This window comes from Phaenicophaeus curvirostris, chromosome 4 (genome assembly GCF_032191515.1).
Source record: "Phaenicophaeus curvirostris isolate KB17595 chromosome 4, BPBGC_Pcur_1.0, whole genome shotgun sequence".
Classification (NCBI taxonomy): Eukaryota; Metazoa; Chordata; class Aves; order Cuculiformes; family Cuculidae; genus Phaenicophaeus; species Phaenicophaeus curvirostris.
Genome location: NC_091395.1, coordinates 65,990,446 through 66,013,191, shown reverse-complemented (window position 1 = coordinate 66,013,191; position 22,746 = coordinate 65,990,446).

The following is a 22,746-nucleotide window of genomic DNA, read 5'->3' as shown; positions in this document are numbered from 1 at the left end:
CACAACATCACACAGAGGCTTAACTCCCAATTTCATATGCTGTGAGATGGGACACATTTGCACAATTCCATAGTAGCATGAGGCTACTAATACAAAGAAAATCCTCTTTTCTTACATACTGGCAGATGGGAAAAAACAAGGAAGCAGACAAGAAAAAGACAGTATTGATCTGCACAACAAGCAGCATGCTGCAGGGTGGAAATCAAAGGCACAAAATATGGGCTTTACTTATAAGGTTCCATTTATAAACATTTTATAAAGAATAAATGAGAATAACATGTTATAAAGACAGTATAGTTATAAGATTTACATATTACAGCTGACTATCATTAGAAGGTTTAATGGATAATGAAAGGCAATGATCATAAGCAATGTATTGGACTGTAATGGCTGATTTGCCTTTTACTTAAATATCTATCAAGATTTCCATTAACCCTATGTATGACCCTCACTATAAATTGTGATCATAACGAGTATTTCTGGGGCTTTAGGTCCTATCCACTTGACAATTTCCTTAGGTTAGAAACCCCATTTTAGACGGTGCTTGTAAGTAAGTGTTATCAATACACTGTGTTATGCCATTGAAAGAAAATCTAAGGTTATTGCAGTTCTTCTCAACACTTAAGCTCTTCTCCCCTTGGGAGGACAACATTGCTTACAGAAAGCAGGTTAAAATTAGTTCCTTCTTTCTGCTATTGTAGTTTACTGGCACTCTCTCCTTCCTCTTTTCCTTTCTCTACGTTCCCATTGGGATAGATGGAGTAAGTAACAGTGGATAAAATAATACAATTAAAGCAAATGCAGCAAGCTTGGGCAGGCACAGTTCCTGAACCTGCAAGATGCCAAGCACTCTCAAGTCAGGATCGGCTACTCAGAGCTCTACTATAAAGAAAACAAGCATAAAAGACTAAGTACAAAACTCATTAACATGGAGCAGGCACCAAAGAAGGGCACCTCTTCCCTTACCTACAGAACTACTCCCGAAACACTTAAATGGTCAATTACCCAGGACATCACTGCAATATCAGTTTCCATTTTTGACTCCCATAGTCCTATGAAAATCAATGACTGTGCAGTTGGTGCATAGTGGCTTTCATGTACCTTGACGCTCCCATTTCCCAAAACTGCTGAAGCCAGTAATTGATATTACAGTATGTTCTTTATAAGAAGAGTAATAACAAAATATGCTCCTAATGAGCCCAGTCACACCCCATTGTTTTATTTATTTTTTCATAAAGCCAAGTAATGATAAGGGAGCGACTGAAAGCAACTCCACGGTCTACGTTCAAAGCAATGCCTGTTTTGCCTGGCCAAAGAACAGCTTCTCACTTTTACAACATCATTCATACATGGATTTCAAAGCACTCAACAAACACCAATAACACCTCCCATTAGTTAATCAAACAATTAAAGGGAGACACAGGAATCACAAGCAAGCACACAGAGAGCTACGCAGCTGCTGATTAACCGCGCATGGCTATCCTATTCTATGTCAAAGCTTAGAACAGTATTCATGTCAAACTGCAAAGGGAAGTTAGTGGATTGCACTGTTTTAGAATCAATCTAAAAGACCCTAAACCCATATTGACCCATAAAATCTTGAGTCTTTTGACAAGTTTCACTGAAATGAATTAGAATGCTTGTGAAAAACAGAAGTAAAGAGTTATCCTTGTAAAGTATGAATATGTCAGGAACACTAATGTTAGTATCTGTTCTCAAATCCAGCTTTTGTCAACACAAATTTCAGTGAACTAGAAGGACAGGCATGTGAAAGTACCAGAATCATAAGTTTAAGGAAAATATTTTCCTCAGCATTTGCTGTGCTAGAAGTCAGTCCATTAGCCCTACACACTTTCAAGAAAACTACAAAATCCTTAAAAATACAGAAACTTTAAAGGCTTATTTAAAGATCATCATACAAAAGAAAATATATTGAGGAATCAGAATTTTCCATACTGCAGTTAAATGGACCTGTCACTCCAGCATACGGTTTGAGATCAGTATAGTTCAATTGATCTTTCTGGCTCTCTTTATCACTTTATCTCCCTCTCTTTATCACATAAAAATACACTACTTATAAAAGTCCAACTAAATTTTACAGAAGTATGTGCACAGATATTTCTTTTTCACCCAGCATAACAAGAAGCTACGTTACCACAGAAGTGCTTCAACAGAAAAAGGAAAAATGATAGGTTATGCTTTGTAATAGTCTCTTTACTTAGCTATTTCCCAGGTGCCACTGTGCACAGCAGTTATCATAGTCTACAACAGAATGAACGAATGAAAAAGATCCTTAATCAATAGGAATGTTGTCTTTGATAAAGACATCAGGTTACTTCTGGCCATCTATTAATCTATTTTGTGCGCAGGATTAAGTTGTAGATCAATTTTCCCAGGACTATTACAGGTCAAGAATTTTCTGCCAGAACATTTGCTATTCAAGAGATCTCTTCCCAATAATGTATTTAGTCATGGCACTCAAATTACAGCCTATTCGTTTCAAAGGATTTAAGTCCCACTTCTGAAGTTACATTATAATATTGACCATCATAAAAACAGTTATTGTTACTACAAATAATAAAGTTGCCACAACACAGGGCAGAAACTGCATTATGCCATTTTTCTTCATAGACTTCAGGCATTGTTGCTATTTTTCCTCCCTTGTATGCACTTTAATCCATTTTCCAAACAGAACTAAGAGCAGCAATGTTTTCCTACCTGGGTGAGCACTAAGTTTTGGATTGACACTTACAAAATCTAACTTTCACACAACAGAGTCAGAAGTTCGCCAGATCTGTTTAAATGCTGAGTCTCTGCTGCGCTTGACAGGGGTCCCGAGCCCGCTTAAGCAGACAGGTACTGTGAGTCTCCAAAATCCAGGGACTTCCTGGAGATCACAAAGGTAAGAAAGCTGAAAGAACATGCATAATTGCTAGGAACAAATATTTTTGAAAGCTTCAGCCCCATCCTGAGCTGTCTCAGATGTAGTTTTTCAGTTTGGGAAAGGTAAGGCAATAAGCAAAAGTGGTTCACAATTCTTTTATCCAATGTTCAGAAATTAGCTCGGCAGCCAGTGTGCATGGAAGCCAAAGGGACTCTTCAGGCCCTTAACACTGCTGAAGCATTTTATCATGTCCCATTGTATTCCAGCTGCATGACCTAGGAGAAAGTAATAACACAGAGATACTAAGACCCTGTGTGGCAGCCGGAGGTTTTCTAACAGAAGTGGAGCGGAGGCCAGGGAGTGGACTTTATGGTTGCTCTCTATTGCTTCGTGGGTGGCAACACAGCTTGAACTATTCGCTGGGTCTCTGAAATCTTCATTTCAACAGCTGCCCCATCTGTCTTTGTAAGAAGCTGCAGGGAACACGTGCACACATAGGAAATGTGCACATGGCAGACATTCCGTCCATTTTGGAAAAGGAAAGAAAGGAAGCTGCAGTACTTTGCCAGAAACAATTCTAGCAGCAGCAAAGTTGGCTACAAGAGACTCTTAAGTGGCTATGGCAGCAGTTCACATCAGTTATGTTTCTTAATTCTAGCTCATAAATCCTATGATCACTTTACATCAACATTAATTGGAAGTCAAGGGTTCCCAGTACCCTGCAGGAATTAACACCACCAAATCAGCAGAAAACCATCTACAAAGCTGCATACGGATTTCAGCCCCACATAAAGCCCCGTGACTTAATTTGTATTTTGGGAGGAGGGAGGAGAAGTGAGCTGGGGACAAGCAGTGTCTTACAAGGAAATACATAGTTTTCTCCCTTGTCTTGCCCCATTAACTGTAAGAAGACTCCCCAGTCTCTCTCCTCCCAGATTACTCTGATTCAATCTCAAGTCACTTTGCTAACATTTCCATTCATAATATGAGGGTTTTTAAGTCTCTTACTGGGAGCAGTACAGCACTGAGGAGTTTCATTTTCTCTCAGTGTAACACAACAAATGTAGTCTGAGGGAAATTCCAGCTGTAACACTTCACATTTTTAGAGCAGTGTTCACCTCAGATGATTTTTTTCTACAAAAAACAGCAATTACAGACCAACCTAATATGAGGTCCCAGCATGCTGTGTACTAAACAGCTAGTAAAAATTCCTGATCCAAAAAGTTTACAGTCTAAATAGGGAAGGAATGGCAGGGGAAAAAAGCCAGTAACTTGTACCCTATCAACTCAGCAGAATGGTCAAGTCCAGAAGGCAGCTCAGACTTGTTCCAGTACCTAAGCATCCTCCCAGTGAAATAAAACCTTATATCTAAGAAATTGTCCTAATGCCTTTGGATTCTCTATGTAGCAACTTGTATCCTTTGCATCTTGACCTTTTGAGGTGCAGTTCCAGTTCCATCCTTTCTATATTCCTCCTTGAGGTCCTGGAAGACTGCAGTTAGATCCTTCCTTAGCCTTAATTTGTCCAGTGTAAAGAAGCACAGTGCTCTCAGCTCTTCTTTGCACTGCCTTAACTTTCCTTAATTTTCCGATGCTGCAGCTCCCTAACCATCTTGCTCCCTGCTGAACTTGCTCCAGTTTATTCATCTGTCTCCTGCCCAGGAGGTTGAAACTGAACACGCTTTTTTACATGGGGTCCTGTAAGTAATGAACAGAGGGGAATAACCACTTGACCTGCTGGCTACAGTCTTGACAAGGCAGGCCAGTATGCGGCTAGCTTTCATTGCTCTGAGGGTGTTCCTGCTGACTCATGGTGACCTCACTGCCCACCAGAACATCTCAGGTCTCTCTGCAGAGCTGACTTCTAGCCAGCTGGCCCCCAGCCTGTACTAAACTGTTTTGGCAGAACAGTGTGTTTACATTGTGAACATCATGGGGCTTCTACTAGCCCCTTCCTTCCACTTGTTGAGGTCCCTTCGTATGGAATCTCTGCTCCAATCTAGCATACCAACTGCTCCCCTCACCTCCACACAATTTGGCATCATGAACATGCAGAGGGTGCGTGTTGCCCCTCCAAGCTAATGAAGACATTCAACAGTACTGGCCCCAGTACTGATCACTGAGGATGATCACTTGTAGCTGCCTGCCAGTTTTATTCCAAGCCATTGATTAGTCCTCTTTGAGCCAACGATTCACTTATTCATCCACTATCCAATCTGTCTCTCACCAGTTTAGCTACAAAAATAGTATGGGAGACCATGTCGGAAGCCACGTCAAAGTAAACATCCACTACTGTTCCTTCAGCCACAGAGCACTCATTTATTCTAGAAGGCAAATAATTGTCCAGGCGTCATTTGTGCTGGTGAATCTGTGCTGTTCTCAATTATATTCTTGTTCTTCAAATGTCTGGGAAGTGGATTCCAACACGACTTACTCTACAATCTCTTCAGGCACTGAAGTGATACTACCAAGCCTGAAATTCCTGTAGTCCTCCTTGCATTTTTGTAGAACCTCATTCATTTGAAACACTTGTGGAGGGCTGGATGGGAGGTAAAATAGGAGTAATGAGAATGAAAAAAAGCACAATGGAACATGAAACCACAAAATTCTTACAACATATGCTGTGCCTGATTCAATAGCAGGGGGAGGAAGAATTCTGAGTATCCTGAACTGACACCTGCTCTGTGTCACGTGGAATGCTATTTACAGCCAAAGTACACAGGTTCTGAAACAGTTACTAACTACCAGATCTTTTCTGTGGGGTCATACAGGAGAATGCTCTAATCCAGCATATATCTGGTTAGAACAGAAATGAGATGAAATATTTCTGGTCCTCCAACTCCTGTTGTAGAATTAAAGATGGCTCTCTAAAATCTCTCTCATGCTCACAGAAAAGTCAGGAAAGATACTTAAATTGTAGAAAGGAAACTAGATGCCAGATTCTGATCTCAGATGATGATTTTCTTTTTCTTTAAGAAGTCCAACTTAGTCCAAATTAGTCCAGAGAATACCTCCTACTGCTTTCAGTATGTGTTAGACTGAGCCATTGATTGCACTGAGTCCAAGTCTAACATGAAGAATAGAGACCAGCACATACAAAATTAACATTACAGTCTTATGTTTGTTGTTCTGACAGAACCAGAAAAACAACTTTCCTCTAGAAAACAACCTGGACTTCAAAGTTAATAACTAAATATTTCACAATCAAAACCATCTGTGCTACTTTGAGGACACTTAAGCCAAGTTTAGAGGGAAGAATAACTGGAAAACACTATAGTCTTCAGCTCAATACATTTAAAATGTTTATTTTAGCATAAATACAACTGCAGTGACATATTCCCTGGATAATTATAAGTACATATGAAACCCTCTTTCAGACCTGAACTAAAGGGCTGCAAGTGTGTCTGCCTCTCTGTGTAACAATCCTGTCTTAGAATTCATATGGCAGTTGACACCTTTGGTTTCTTTGCCATAGATCTTTACTAGGCAGTTGGGTCACCTTTAGTTTATGAGCCATTTATTCACTTTGACTTCTTGCAAGGGTATCAATACTTAAAGAATCAAAAAGTCATAAATGGATGGCCAGAGAGTGACTGCTTCTTTCATAGGCAGCAGTTTGAACTAGATCATTTCCCAAGAAGATTCAGTAACATGTACAAAAAGAGTCACTATTTAGTACAGAGCATGACATTTAAAATAACATGGGTGACCCAGGAGCCAAGTCTTATTGACTTTCCATGACATTTATTCTTTCCAGTGCCTGAGTTGATTTAGACAGTGGGGCTTAGTTATTTTTGCAATAACTTTCTTCCTTCAAATCTCTCTGTGACTTGCAAGGACTTAAAGAATGATACTTTGAAGTATCATAAATTAATATGATGACATTCTTGCTTTATATTTAATCTGGCTAACACTTGTGTAGTTTGCATCTGCTTCTTTGAGTTTATGAGTTCATATATACATTTTTATGGTACAAAACTAACTAATATAAACTAGATTTTTAGCAGCTGTCTTGAGCAGTTACTGCCCTAACACTGCCTTAAAGCCACATGTTGCCATCTCTTGGCTGGAAGTTATTCCCTCTGCATCAAAGCCAACAAGCCAGAATGTACAATGATTCCTCATTTCTTTAGGGCAAGGTCAAAGATCACCTTAGATCATGCCAGTCATGCCTGACCAATATGGTGGCCTTCTGTGATGGAGTGACTACCTCTGTGGAGAAGGAAGGAGCTATGGATGTCATCTATCTTGACCTATGTAAGGTCTTTGACATGGTCCCCCATAACATCCTTCTCTCTAAATGGGAGACATATGGATTTGGTGGATGGACTGTTCATTGGGTGAGGAATTAATTAGATGGTCTCATTCAGAGGGTACTGCTCAATGGCTTGATGTCCATATGGAGATTGGTGACAAGTGGTATTTCCCAGGGTTCCATATTGGGTCTGGTACTATTTAATATCTTCATCAAAGACATAAACTGTGGGATTGAATGCACCTGCAGCAAATCTGCAGATGACACCAAGTTGAGTGGTGCAGCTGACAGACCTGAGGGATGGGATTCCATCCAGAGGGACCTGGACAAGCTTGCAAAGTTGCAAGACAAGATGCATCCCAGCATCCTCTTTTCTACCCTTTTTAAAGATGAATGCAATTTTTCCCAGTCACTAGGGACTTCACCTGACTGCCATGACTTTTCAAATACCATGGAGAGCAGCTTAGCAACCAAATCAGCCAATTGCTTCAGGACTCTGGGATACATCTTATCAGGTCCCACAGACTTCTGTGTGTTAGGGTTTCTCAGGTTGTCACAAACCTGGTCTCTTGCAGTGGGAAGGATTTTGCTCCCTAAGTCCCTGCCTTGTGGTCCATACACTTGAGAGATGTGGGAATAAAAAAGTGCCAGTGAAGACTGAGACAGAAAAAGTTTTTGAGTACCTCAGCCTTCTCTTCATCTGTTAGTACTAGTTTGCCAGTCTTACTCACCCAGGGGGAACACATTCTTTGACTTTCCTTTTCTGGCTGACATATGGGTAGAAGCCCTTCTTATTTTTCTTTGCAACTCTTGACAAGTTCAGCTCAAGCCACACCACTGGCTTCCTGACCCCATCCCTCCACAACCAGACAGCATCCCTGTATACCTGCCCCTGCTTCCACTGCCTGTGCATTCCCTTTTTTACCTTAAGTTTGACTAGCAGGTCTTGACTCAGCCATGCCAGTCTCTTGCCTTCCTTTCCTGGTTGTTTTACTCCTGGGGATCGAGAGCTCTTGTGCTCTACTTAAAGCACCTGTAAAGATCTGACAGCTCCATGCTGCCCCCTTGTCCCTGAGGGCAGTTTCCCAAGAGGTCCTATTGACTAACTCCTTGAAGATCTGGAAGCCTGCTTTCCTGAAATTCAGGGTCCTGGTTTTATTCTTTGCCTGAAAGTTTCTCCTTTCCTTCAGCGCAAAGCTGGCTGCCTCAGTTGACTTTGCCAGGACATGATTTGAGAGCATCTGCACAACACAGAGCATAGGACACAGCACAGCCATTTCCAGAGGCTGTGGTGACATAATTAATTGATGCAGCTTAATCCAGATGACCATGCCTATCTAGCAATACCACTACATCCTTCTTGTCTGTGCTACACCTGTCCTAAGAACAAACACACAATTTTGTGTACAAGGTTGCAGAATTTTATAAATGCTAATTTCATTAAGGAAAGATTCCTAAATTAAATGTGGTGATTAAAATTTCTGTGGAGAAGGAGAGTCTGTAAAACATTTATAACAGCAATGAAGCTATTATAGCAATTTCACATTAGAACTCAAGTTAAGTGAAAGAAATAATAAGCTGAGTAAGCTGTAACCTTCACTGTAATGTCTGGATTTCTTTCAAGTGAACTCTTCATGACAGCATTTGTCACAATTAGGAAGCTCCACATTCTAATTTAATATTCAGGGCTTTGAAAAAAATAAAAAAAAAAGGTGTCTATCTATTTATTTTCTATAATTGCTAGAATTTAAATTAAAGTGGTAGAATATCAGTTTAGGTCCCAGCTTGGTTACTGTAAAAGTGCTGAAAGATTCTGCTGCTATTTTACAATCAAGAAGTAATTCCACATAGAGATACTGACAGTGAGCACAATAATGTTTCTGGACTTGCTGTTGTTGTGATATAATATGCTAGGTGAACTCTCCATTTTTATTAAGCAGATAGGGAATTGTGTTCACCGAAATTTTTCCATTCCATTTCCACAATGGAAACCTTACAGTATAATTTATATATAAAAATAAAAGTTGTCACTGGATTTCACAAATTCCATGCAAATTCCTTTATTTAGAAATAGGATAAGGAGAGGAATTTAGTACAGCAGTGACCTTTGTCTTTTAGAGTTTAGTTTTTTAATTGCCTTTATCGATTTGTAGACAGCAAAGAGCACAAAACCACTGGATTGCATGTAACATTTTTTCATCGTAAGGTATCATTGGAACCATTAAATAAATGAATTAACACAAAGCCAGATTAGAATCTTGTGAAAAAAGTGTATGCGGCTCTGTTAGAAGCCAACTCCCTTAGGGCATCATTTATGTGTACTGACAAAGGAAGAACGCGGAACATCGTTTCTTATCAACTACATCCCACAGAAATAAAGAAACTTACTGATTTTGCAAAACATTTTAAGACAAGAAATCAACCAATGTCGCACAGCCAAAACAAATTTTAGTTCTAGATACACAGTAAGTCAGAACACATAAAAAGCAAGTCTGCAAGACCAACCATTCCAGCTGGGGATGCACCAAACCAATGGAAAGACCAGGGCTTTGGGAAGCCACCTCAAAGGCACAGGACAAGTAGAAGTTACAGTTCCATAGGTTACAAATCGGCAAAATCTAAAGTGGCTTTTCATAAGAGTAGCAGAAAGAAAGCCTTCTTGTCTTTGAAATCACTACTGAAACACATCAAGCAGAAAAATGCAGTAAACAGTGCAGGAGGAGAGACATGCACCCAAAATCAGCTTTCCTAACTCCTAATGGGTTATAAGATTTCAGTCTAAAAAGAATCTGAGAGGGCAATGCTTAATAACACCTCAGCTGAAAGAACCAGAGACATGGAACTATTTGAACAGTTTATCTGTATTAAGAAAAAAAAAAAAAGCAGCAACATTATTCAAACCATGGAATTAACAACCTGAAAATGTCAAATCTAATGCTGTAATCACTAAGGTGTTCTGTATTGCAACATTTGCAACACATTTGAAGCTTTAATAATGTCCAAGGTTGTAGTTACAAAGTTCTGTTTCTTTTTAATACAAGGAACTTCAGTCCTTTAAACGGAAGGGATCAAAAAAGCCTTCCTTGAAAGTATGAAGCTGTACTAGTCTGTCATTGTGCTAGCAGCACCATTCTAGTAAAGGGTGAACAGAGCTGTTAAATCAGCGTGCGTGTATATATATGTATATGTGACCTTCAGTATGGAGTGTTTTTTCCAGCAACCATGAAGTGTCTACAATGGTGACAAGTTATTTTCTGAGTAATCTTGTGTGTATATATATCACAAGATGATATAAGATTTCGTGTAGTAATCTTACTCTGCTCAGTGAAGTTAGCGTGACATATGCTGCTTTGTGATATAGAACGGAGTAAAATTGAGTTTTATAATGTAAGTCCTGACAAAAATTGTACGTGAAATACCAGCAGTGCAATGAAGATTGGGCAAACAGAGCTGCCATTATGGGCTTTGTAGTATCTCAGACACAGTCCTTGATTTTTAGAATTAATTTCACTGGGAAATGGAATATCTGACAAGACACAGAGGTGATTTTTAAGAGGGCCATTGACAGAAGCGACCTCAATTTAACATATCAGCTGAGAGATAGTACCTCTCATCATGTAGCTGCTTCTAAAATCTCTCTTCAGTGACAGCATCAAATACAAGTCAAAGTCCCAGGGCAAAACAGCAAACAACCTCATAACTTCCTGCTCCAAAAGTGAATCCACAGTGAAAATATAACACTCTATTGTAACACCAGGGACTTCGTGGATGAATAGAAATTCAGCAGGAATCACAGATCATGCAGAAAAAAAAATTCCACTGGACAAAACTAACACCTATCCAAAAATACTTTTTTTTTCATCTCCAAAGAAAAAAAAAGCAGTATCAAAATGGACTAATTTTGCAGTCTGACAGAGGCTGAAGGACATGAGTTGTAGGAATATGATATATCTAGAAAGGTGAATTTTCAAGAACCTCCTGGTAGGCAATTCCCATTGAGAGCAATGAAATTTGGGAGTTTTCACAAATCTGCCTAAAATTAATTGTTTAGCACAGCAAGTTAGATGTAAAGTCATAAATAAAACTTCGGGAGGAAAGACCTGTGCCCCCCACCCACCTTCCTGAAGCTGAACACGTCTTTTCAACACTCTCTTTTTTATATTGGATTCAGCTAAGCCAAGTGGTCATACTCTGATGCAAAGAGCTGACTACAAATGGTCCAGAAATTAAGGAAGGAGCTTAAAATTTGAACCTTGGTTCCACATCATCTGTGGTATTAATTTACAGAAGCTTATATCTGACCTCCTATTGTCTTTGTTTCACAGTCCAAATACCATACGTTTCCGTGCCTTTAGGCTGCTATGCTATCGCTACAGCACCTCCTTCCCAAGACATGTTGCTTTTCACAGTTTTAACCTCTTACTTAATTTCTATCACCTGAGGAGCAGAACAGTCCCCAAAGCAGAGTTAACAATCTCGGTTACTAGCTTCTCATGTTTTAAATTGGTATTTACAATGTTAATAAAAAATTCATATTTACCATGGCAACCTGTATCACATATATGCTACTGATGAAAGAATCCATTATAAATAAATAAAAATAAGCAGGCACAGAAATGAACCATATACATTTCCAGACATATGATATTTCCAAGGGAAGAGAAAAAAAATCAATCAGCTCCGTTAAAAATCCAGATTTTCACATCAATACAAGGGAGATGGGATCATGAAACGTTGGGAGTGAATTATGAATCTTCAGTTTACAGACAAGTTGCTCAATTTGGGTCTACACAGCCTAAAAGGCAGAAAATTAATAACTTCAAAATAGAAACTGTATGTCAAATCTCACTTTGGTCCTACTTCTCTGTAATCCTTATATTCTTCTATTCCCTTCTGATACTTTTATTTTATGAAAATAGAAGCTTTGGAAAAATTCCCATAAGCCTGTTTTCTTTTGCATCACCTGTTATTTTTATAAGTGCAAAATATTCTGATACAAGGCTAGAAAATTATTTATTAAAAAAATCAAAGCTTCTCCCCCACCCCTTGATTTCTAGATGCTCTGCAGAAAATATCAAGCCTCGTGAGTACTAACCCAAATTTGTTTCTAAAGAAGGCTTCTGCCTAATCAGGTATGTGGGGAAACATTTCAGATTAGGTACATGATCCGGAACAGCACCCTTTCTCTGAAACAACAAAAGCTTATCTCATCCACCTGAAAGCCACAGATTGAAGTTACAGTGCTCTTCTACCTACACCGGCTGTAGTCGTACAGTCAATTGCAGAGGCAAACACAGCTGACATATACATATGTATTCAACCGAAGGGAAGAAACTCCGCCTGAGTGTAGTCTCTCCTAAAACAGCAATACAATCAGAGCAGGCTGCTCGCACGCCTAGCAGAAGTAACTCTGCTGATTTCAGAAAAATTACAGCAAGGATAAATTTAGTTCTGGACAATAAAAACAAGAACTTTACTGCAGCTGAACAATTGTTTGTACTCTTTCTTCTCTGAGCAGACATAAAACGTGACGAGGAGTACTCAGTATGGCTTATATTTTTTTGTTGTTATTCTTGATGCCAGTTACTGTCAAAGAACAGAAATATTTTCATAGCAGTAAAAACCAATCATTCCTATACATCCTCGGTGATCCGGTGCGTCTCTTCCAACCTGGTTATTCTGTGATTCTGTGATTCTGTGATCCTACTCTCTTTTAACCAGGGGATAGAGATATTAAAACATTGTGAATTACTATTTTTAATAGAGGATTTTTATGTGCAATGACTTTTTTTCCAAACGTTAATAAATCAGGAGAAAAGACTTGCCATCCCCGCAAAACACAGAATACATTAGATATAATTTGTTTTTATTGATTTTCAGAAGCATTTACAGAACACAAGGTACAGTATAAGAAGAATATATTACTTTCCACAGGCATATCTTTTTCACTTCATAACTTTAGAAAAATTACATAAGAACTTTCCAATCTGCTGTATGCTGTTGCCACTTCTGTGTGGCATATAGGGCAGCATTTCTTGTTAAATACAATGGGGTTTATTTTCAATACGGTCCAACCACCAGGGAAGTATTTCTAGTGAAATCATATAAATCAACATTATCTTTTTTTAGCAAGCAGAAACAGATGCACCAACTTTGACAGGACTGAAAAGAGCTCTTTATAATGCCTTTACTGGGACTACATGCTTTCTAAACAAGGAAATAAATTTTAAGTTCTCAGTTCAGTCTGTGATTACACACTGACATGGCAGTATCCTGACACTATGTTAACCTGACTATTACACGTATTTCTCTAAGTATTGGTACCAATGAATGTTAGAGAGCCCAAGAAACATCAAGGACAAGCAATGAGCATTTCACTCATCACAAATCTTGCTGAATTAAGAAGATCTGATACGGAAATCGCAAACTCAGCTTTCATTAAGCTTTATGAAGTCCTTCCTGAGGTTAAACTACTTTCCACTCATCCCAAATATCTGACCTTCCTTTCTCTTCACTTAGAAGGAACTAGTTATTCAAAGCTACAGAAGGAGGCTCTTAAGGATCATCCCAAGCCTACTATGGCCAATAGTTTGGTTTAAAAGTCTGCCTCCTGAGGTTGTCTTTGAGTTCAAAGCAAGAACATGCTCATAAATAGTTAGAAATTCAACATATAGTTAGGAATTCAACATGAGACGTAGGGATGCACTCAGATGACTCAAATCAAGGTTATGGTGACCCTCACATTTCTGGCCAGGTCACAGGAAAGAACACAAAACACAAGAGTCAAAAGACAGGCTATCTCCTGAAGTAGCTGGGTAAACCACTAACAAGTGTCATAGAAGAAATACAGGGTGAAGCAGATGAGAGCAGGGCCAGGGAAAACAGACTGAAGGCCAGAAGACTGGGCCAAACAAAGGCTTCAGGATGATTCTGGAAGGCAGACTGGAAAGGGCACAAATAATTTTTGCAAGAGCCAAGCAGACACACAAACACAGGGAATGCATGGGCAGACAAGCCCCTATGACGAAAAGCTGCATACTGATTGCAAGATAGAGAGTAACTTTCTGGGCCTTAAATATCTTTGCTAGGGTCTTCTTTTGACATGCACAGGGGAATTTGTGCACCAGTTGCAATGGTATAGCTGATATACAAGGTATAGGACTGTGGCTTACGGGATTTTTTAGATACATTTGTTAGAACTGGTGTTTGACAAGTGATTCAAGTGCTAAAAATAGATATCTAAAAACACTTTAAATGAGACAACAGTATGGGGCTGGTGGAAACCAAACAACATTTACTAAGGCTTGTGCACTTCTGGCATAGCTGCTGGAGGCCAGGTAGGGTACATGGGATACCTACAACAGGACTACATGTACTTATCAGTTGAATCACTCGCTTTGTAACTGACATGGTGGAAATAAACAGAGAACACTGCTGCCAGCCCAGACAACAGATACAAAAGTTCTACAACGGTATCACTGGCCAAACATAATGAAGCCTGATGCTTAACTTATCACTTGACCCTTTGTACGTCAAAGCACTGCTTGTTTTTAACAGCGTATTACTGTTTACAGCCTAATACCACCTCCATCCCACACTTTATGTCATCTCAGCTGCATCCAAGCGATCTTCCCTTCCAGAGACGAATGTAACAAATTTCCCATAAAAACAGGAGTTCAAATAAAGTAGAAGTACTTCCAGGGTAAATGGAGGAAAACCAGAAGTGGCATTCCAGAAAGTCCCTAGACAGAGTGAGATTTCACCACATGGCACAGTTTCCTAGAAGAAAACAGAGATGGTTCTACAGGAATAAGTTTCTCTAAAACAGAGTCTTATATTTATCTAGGTTGCAGATTTACCTAAACTAGAATTTCACGTAAATACACAATTATATCATGAAACGGAAGTGAAAAAAATTTAACATACAAGCCCCGTAAAGTGCAGTCTGGAACTCCAAGCACATGTCTGAAGACCAAAGTATTCATGTGCATGAAAAGAGATCAAATGCACAATTTCAGCCATTCCATTTGAAAATTTTTGCTTATAGCTTTCATAAAATTTACTTGCAATTTAAGATACAGGTATTTCTTTGTGTCAACTGGATACATGTTATTAGCACTAACTAAAGAAAGTAAGACACAAATGCAGTCAAGTTGTATTTATAGTTAGCAGAGTGTTTATCCCACTGTAGGGTCAGGTCTATCTGGTAGTGTATTTCCCGGGTCTGGATGAGATAGAGTTAATTTTCTTTACAGTAACCTGTATGATGCTGTGTTTTAGATTTATGACTAGAACAGTGTTGATAATACACTGATGTTTTCAATATTGCCAAACAGTGCTTGCAAAGCACCAAGACCTTCTCTGGTTTTCACACTGCCCCCCAATAAATAGGCCGGGTGCCGACAAGAGGTTGGGAGGAGACACGGCTGGGACAGCTGTCCCAAACTGACCAGAGGGCTATTCCATGCCATATGTCATGCTCTGCAAAACTAGGGAGGGAGTCTTTCCAAGACGGTCATTGCTCAGAGGCTGGCAGGGCGCCTGTCTGTTGGTGAGAGGTGGGGATTGCCTTTGCATCACTTAGTGTTCTTTCTTCATTTTTTCCTTCACTTATTAAACTGTTTTACCTTGACCCATGAGTTTTTCTTGCGTTTGCCCTTCTGAATCTTCCCCACATTCCTCCTGGGGAGGACATAAGCGAGTGGCTGGTGAGTGCTTTGTTGCTGGACAGTGTCAACCCATCACAGTGTGCAAACAGAGGAAGATAAATATATCCTGTCTCCATTAAGAGACTCCACCTGAAAAGCTGAGACTTCCTCAAATTACCTAACTTTATCTGCATTTTACACTCAGTGATCTGCAGAGCCCTTACAAAGACAGGTAATATCTGAAAAAGAAAAAGCTGGGTATATTTGCTCACTGCCTCAGGATTAACCCCAGCCGGGAATCTATTCCTTACAAACCAGGGGGTGTAATAAGGACATTCCCGATAATGCATCTAGATTTCCTGTGCTATGCTCTTTCTTTACCTTGCTGTAGCTACGCTGGCCAACTGCTTGCAAGTTCTGCTTGTGTTTACTGAAAAGCTGGCTCTGAAATACAGTTATTTGCAACATGGGAACCACAAGAACAGATCCTCTGGGTCTGTCATGTCGTCTTCTGGCAGAAGAGTACAGTATCTCCTTCACAGCGCTCAGAGTTATATCAGAAGCCTCAGCTTCTTGTTTATACATCTTTTATTCACTTGGTGTTGTACCAAGGTATTAACAGTTGTTACTGGAAAAACAACAACCAGCAGTCCAAAACAGCTCCTTCTGTTCCAAATAACAGAAAAGCTGTCAAATCAATGTGTAGACAGTTGTTAATGTGTCTGCAGAGCTGTACAGAGCTGTATGAGATACGAGCTGTCTCACATACTAGTTGCCTTCCAGAAGCACAAACAGCTCAGAGCTAATTAGCACAACAGACTGTGACACTCACACAGGTTTTTGAGCACACACAGAATTCTGTGGTACGACCAGACTACTGTCAGCATTCAACTTCACGCGGTTAGCCTGAGTGGATCTGCACACAAACATCATTGTAATAACAGTACAGATACTTTGTGTTACATGCCTAGTGTAGAATTAGGAGGACCAACACATTAGAAGTTCACAACTGTAAAATCATTTTACAAACATTTTCCTTATGTATTTTTCCCATTTTACTTAAAATAACTCTAATAAAACTATACGTCTAATTTTCCTCAGCTTCTTCAAACTTGCATGCCCCATTCCTAGGAGGGAATGCATTTTTATAGCTATAACATGACAGTAATTTTATTCATTAAGACTTTGCCAGCCAAGGCACTTGGGGAGTCATAGAAAAGTATTTTAAAAGACACAATAGAAATATAATTTTAAAAATAGACTTAAAATACAAATTAAACAAGCAGGAAAACGTGGTCTAATAAACTACAGGCAGCATTAGTCATAAAAAAAAGCTATAAGCTCTTTGAAATGAAAGTGCTTTGTTCAATAATAAAGATTAATTAAAAAAGAAGCCACGAGGGGGCAGGGATTCTCCACCTTAATGCTTTACCACAACATAAGCATAATTATCAACAAACAGTAATATCATGAACCAGAGCAGGGGGTAAACGGTCACACCATCCCTAGGAATGAACACAGTGCTGTTGAAGCAATGTTTACTATCAAAAAGGTGAAGGTGTTCTTGATCACAACTCGTGATGAGGTCTTAAACAAGAATAGCTTCAGCAAAACCCAAGAATGGGTTAGTAAGCAGAGATGAAAGCAGTGTTAAGAGGCTCTTCCACCCTAAACTGACATGATAATGGAAACGGCCAAGCAGAAGTGAAAAAGGAAGGAGAAAGGACACCATAAGCCTGGGCAAAATCCAAGAACAAACAATGAATTGTAAAGGCAATGAGAATCATAGAATAACCAGGTTGGAAGAGACCCACCGGATCATCGAGTCCAACCATTCCTATCAAACACTAAACCATGAAGCAGCCTGTCCAGTCAGATCAGAGAATAGTGCAGAGACCAGGAGCTCCTAATGAAGCCAGAGGGAAAGACTATGTGGTTTCAGCTACAGCAGTAGAATTCCCATTGTACACACAGCATGGAAGTACAGATTCTCTTCCTGATATTGTATTTTATAAGCGTATATTGCAAGAGCATTCACAGCGCTGAACCAGTAATTCTCAACCAGTTTCTGATTGATTAATAACACATTAACCTGAGGTGATTCACAGATCTGAGGTAACCTTTAAAACAGCAGTGAAAGTACTTCGGGTGACAACTATTAAAAAACTTAAAGCAGCTAAGCTCATGCTTTCCAAACAAGCTGCAAGCACTCTGAAGGAAAACCAAGGGCTTTAATTCACTTTAATGATGGTATGAGCTCCTACGACAGAGTTGAAGTTGTACCTTCACAGATGTTTGTGGAAAGAAAACAAAGTGTGAAGCACTTATTTTAGGGATTTACTTAAGTTTATATTCAGAGACCGTGACCTCCACATAAGGCACCAAAAAGGTGTCAGGTAGAATCTATTTATGTGGCAATCAGATTTCTGCAAGTACTTATTTCCTTCCACTCCAGCTATTATTAGCTGAACTCTTTGTCCCCATTCTGGCCAGACTCACCTAGCCAGATGAGGACTGAATGGTGCACAGCAATGGCCCACATGAGTGTTCACCCACCCGTTAATTACGCATAGAAACACAATTAAAAGCTCTTGTGACTTTCCAGAGAAGTTCAATAAAAGGAAAAGATAATCCTTTTAAATTTTGGGTTATGCTTCTTGTATTCATAGCTGTTCAATACCTTGCACAACATCAGCAGAATGAGCATTCCTCTTTTGTTAGTCTGCTGGGTGCACGAAGAACAGCCTGCCTGTGAGACTGAACTGTGAATCACAGCACTAAAACATCGTGCCTAAAAAGGGCTCTGTGCACTGGCCCAACCAATCATGCAGTTCAACATTCTGTTCGTCACCAGAAAATATATGTAAAAAGTAAAGGAGAAACATTTTCACAAGCCACACTCAAGCAATAAAGAGCCAGGCTTCAGGCTTTTCCAGTGCTACTAGCAGCTTACTTGCCTAGCACCTGATTCGGCAACCCTTCACCACACAACACTCCTTTTGACTAATACAAATAACTTGTACACAAGGGCAGCAGAAACGGACCCACAGCAACTAATTCATCAAATCTTAAAGAAAAAAATCAAGAAAGAAAGAAAAATGTAGATCTGAAAGTCAAATACCATTCCAGTAACAGCACTTCCATTGTTAGCCTTCATTACAGAAACAGATACAAACGACTGCAGTCTTTGTGGCAAATCTGAATGTGACAAAAGACAGCTGACCTCCTCTTCTATTAACTTCTGGTAAGTTGAAAGGCAGCAATTCATTTTTAAGAAAAATATTAAGAAAATGCATGACACCACACTAAGAGAATCACAATTGATTGGAAAACCCTCCTTTCAAAGCTCAATAAATTTATCTCAAGGTAGAAAGCCACATCAGCGTGACAGAAGATTGTTTCTGTGCATTTGAACAGCTTGGTTCTAACTGGTAAAATAAGACAGACGATGCTTGATTGACAGAATTTTTCCATTTTTGTAACTCCGGGAAAGTTACAAGACATAACACGAGTGCCCCTGGTAACATGAGGGCTAAGAGGACAAACCATAATAGATAGCCACATTTGTAAATCCCTAGGATACCAGATGACTTATGCAGCAATATTACAATAAATTGTCTCTGAAATTGTGGCATGCTGCTTTGGGGAAGGATCTCTTCAGTGTCCTCCCAGGAAAATAACTTTTGTTATTCTAAATTGCTCTAATTAGCTCTCTTCAGAGCCCTGTGGCTATAGCTATTAGATTTCCAACACAAAGACAACATTCTCCAGGCAACAGGATAGTTACAAAATGTACCTTTCAAACTAGTTAGCAACAGCTATGGGAACTCAGAGAGCAGGCTTTATAATCAGAGCAAGATGTATGATTCTGTATTTTTAGCCTAGGGAGAAACTAGGCAGAAAGTAGGTATTACACATTCTCTCTTGGGGGACATTTCTTAAAATGTTTGCATTAAAAATTATAAATTCTGAACATACAGATTAACTGTCTTAGTACTGCTCTAATTAGTAGGAAGTAGTGTTATTTCCTTTCCACATCCCAACCTGCATTTCAGGATCTAAAGTTTCTGGATTCATGTAATGATTTATTCTTTACTGTCCTCTCTCTGAAATGGATCCAGGATGTAGTTCATCCTCAGTCTCAATAATCCTTACAAAGGAAAACATTTTATTATTTTATACACAAGGATCAGTCCCTTAATTTTACACTGGACACCTTACCACAATGGACTAATATTGTGGCTAAGCGGTCTCATCTGAGATCATTTCAAAGGGGCACAGGTATGAACAACAAGTTTGCCTTCATTTATGAATAGTTCAGTAACAGTCTTACAGCTAAATTAACATTTCTTGATTTGATTTAGGTATTTCCCGGTAACTGAAAGGCTTGAAAGGTCACTGCTAGCATCTTTACAAAGATATTTTGGGTTTGTTTTATTTCCCGCTTGCTCCCACTACAGCTGATTATTTAGTTCTGATTAGGATGACATATAACGTATCTGTCAGGGAAGGTACGACACCCTTTTAGCTTTTACCCTCAAAACATTAATAATACCATTCATATTTGAAGCACAGATGTAATGGCATTCTGTTTCCTGGTTGAATATAAATAGACTATATCTTAGTAGTAGGAGACAGAACAATCTTTTTTTCTTTCAGAGAAACAGAAATGCTTTAATTTTTTATTTAACTTTTCAAGCACAAATCTTGCAATTATGGCACTTTTCCTCTCAAAGAATTATAATTCTTTTCACTATAAGTGCAATGTTAATAATAAAACAGAGACTTATCATTCAGTTGACATTTTGAATTTTCAAAATATTACAGAAATTCCCTCATGCTCTCTAAACAACTTTCTTGTAAGGTACTGAAAGATTACTACCCTTCATTTGTAGTTGTAGAAATGTGGAAATAAGGTTAAATAATGGCACAAGACCACAAAGCAAATCACTAGAAGAACCGGGAATTATATTCAGACTACCTAATTCTATCACTAGTGCACAGAAATTAGAATAATTTTTAAGTACATCTAATGGAAAAGCAGCAGCTGGTTTTAGAATTCAGGAAAGCATTACTTATCATCAAATCATATTCAAATTTGATATTTATGTGAAAAGCAAAACAATGCTTGATATGGAGATGACTGCTCAAGATTAAAACTGTGCTCGTTATTGAACATCTGTGACTGCCAGCCAGGTCAAACAACAGATGATGGATCCTCATTAGCAGAGTTTAAAAAAAATCCTAACCCACTAGGTGGCACTACAATTAAAAAAGAACAGACTGCAACAGCGCAAGCCAGAACAAAGCATGAAAGAGCTGGGAGGTTTTTTTTCGGTCGTAGTGGGACACTACTTACAGCCAACATCAGTCATGATGCAAACAAGCTCCATGTAAACTTGCATGCTCTTCTGTCACGCTGCATATGCTGTTTAGTCTTGACCCATCAGTAGTTGTGCTAGCTGTGGATTTTTCTTGACATAATGGGTTCTAATACAAGAAGGAACTTTTTTCATAAATCACAAATCCAGTATATTTTACTCAGTTATTAATGAGACATGCTGGCAATGGGCTTTTCTCAGCCTTTTGTTATGAGTTCTGTATTAATCAAGTACAACTTCCAGAGATGGTAGGCAGCAGAGAATGAAGAAAGGCTGAAATAGGAAGCTACGTGCTAAGGGTGCAAGGTGAAAAACAAGAGACAAAAAAGATGAGACAGACGCACTGCTTGTCTAGGCATTGCAAGGCACCAACCATCTTCCCAGGAAATATTTAAAAAACATCAGACCTAAAGATCCACTTATCTTCTCTGCCCCACTGCTTCATGGCTTCCTGTGGGTACTGTTCTTTATGGCTATTCTTATTTTTCTCCTTGTTCTTTCTGATCCTTCCTCTGTATTATCTGCATTTGTAATAGATTTGCTCAAATACCTCTTTCAGTATTTCTGAGGATGAAGCTTGGGATTTGTGCCTTATCCATTTTCCAGGAAGCAGACACTGATAGCACTAGAACCACTCTGTGTATGGACGGCACATGGTACTCACCCTTTTCTTTGCTGTGCTCTGCACAGGAGGGCTGTTGGACTGTACCAGTGTCACACCACAAAACAGCAATCTCCAAAACACAAAATCCACGGACTGCAAAAACCATTTGACTCATATCTTAGAGCTGCTGCCTGTTGTCACTCAAGAGTTCCTATTGGTATGCTCCCAGCCCTTCCAAATCTTCTCACAGGCGGAGAAATCCACATCCATGTAACCGTAAGAGATACCAAGACTCCTTAGGGTCTAACAGTTGTCACAGTATAAAGCTGCTGGCCTCATTATGCCATTCATCCTGCTTTCTGCAGAGGCCATGAAGCACCACATCATAGACAAGGAAACCTGCCAAACAAAGGCCAGGCTGAAAACTTTGTGCACCCTGCCAAAGTTTGACGGAACTAAACAAGGCCCTAACTTCTGTGAGATTCTCATGCAGCAAGCCAGGAATGTCTTTTGTGGTTTCTTTTTTAGTATACGTTAATTATATGCTTGAACATAACATTTACTGAATTTGCATTATGGAATCTGCACCTTCTCTATCCTTCACATCTTGTTTGGAAAGTGCATAAATGCATGCAAACATCCGATTATCAGCTGGTGTTCAGGCATCTGTGAATAATACAGCTCTTGCTTTGGGACTGTACAATACATGTGTGACTTTGATTTTTTTTCCCCACTTTTAACACATTAATGAAAACTAATTGCACCCTTAGCAAGTTTGCGGACGACACTAAGCTGGGTGGAAGCGTCGATCTGCTGGAGGGTAGAGAAGCTCTGCAAAGGGATCTGGACAGGCTGGACCGCTGGGCAGAGTCCAATGGCATGAGGTTTAACAAGGTCAAATGCCGGGTCCTGCACTTGAGGCACAACAACCCTATGCAGTGCTACAGACTAGGAGAAGTCTGGCTAGAAAGCTG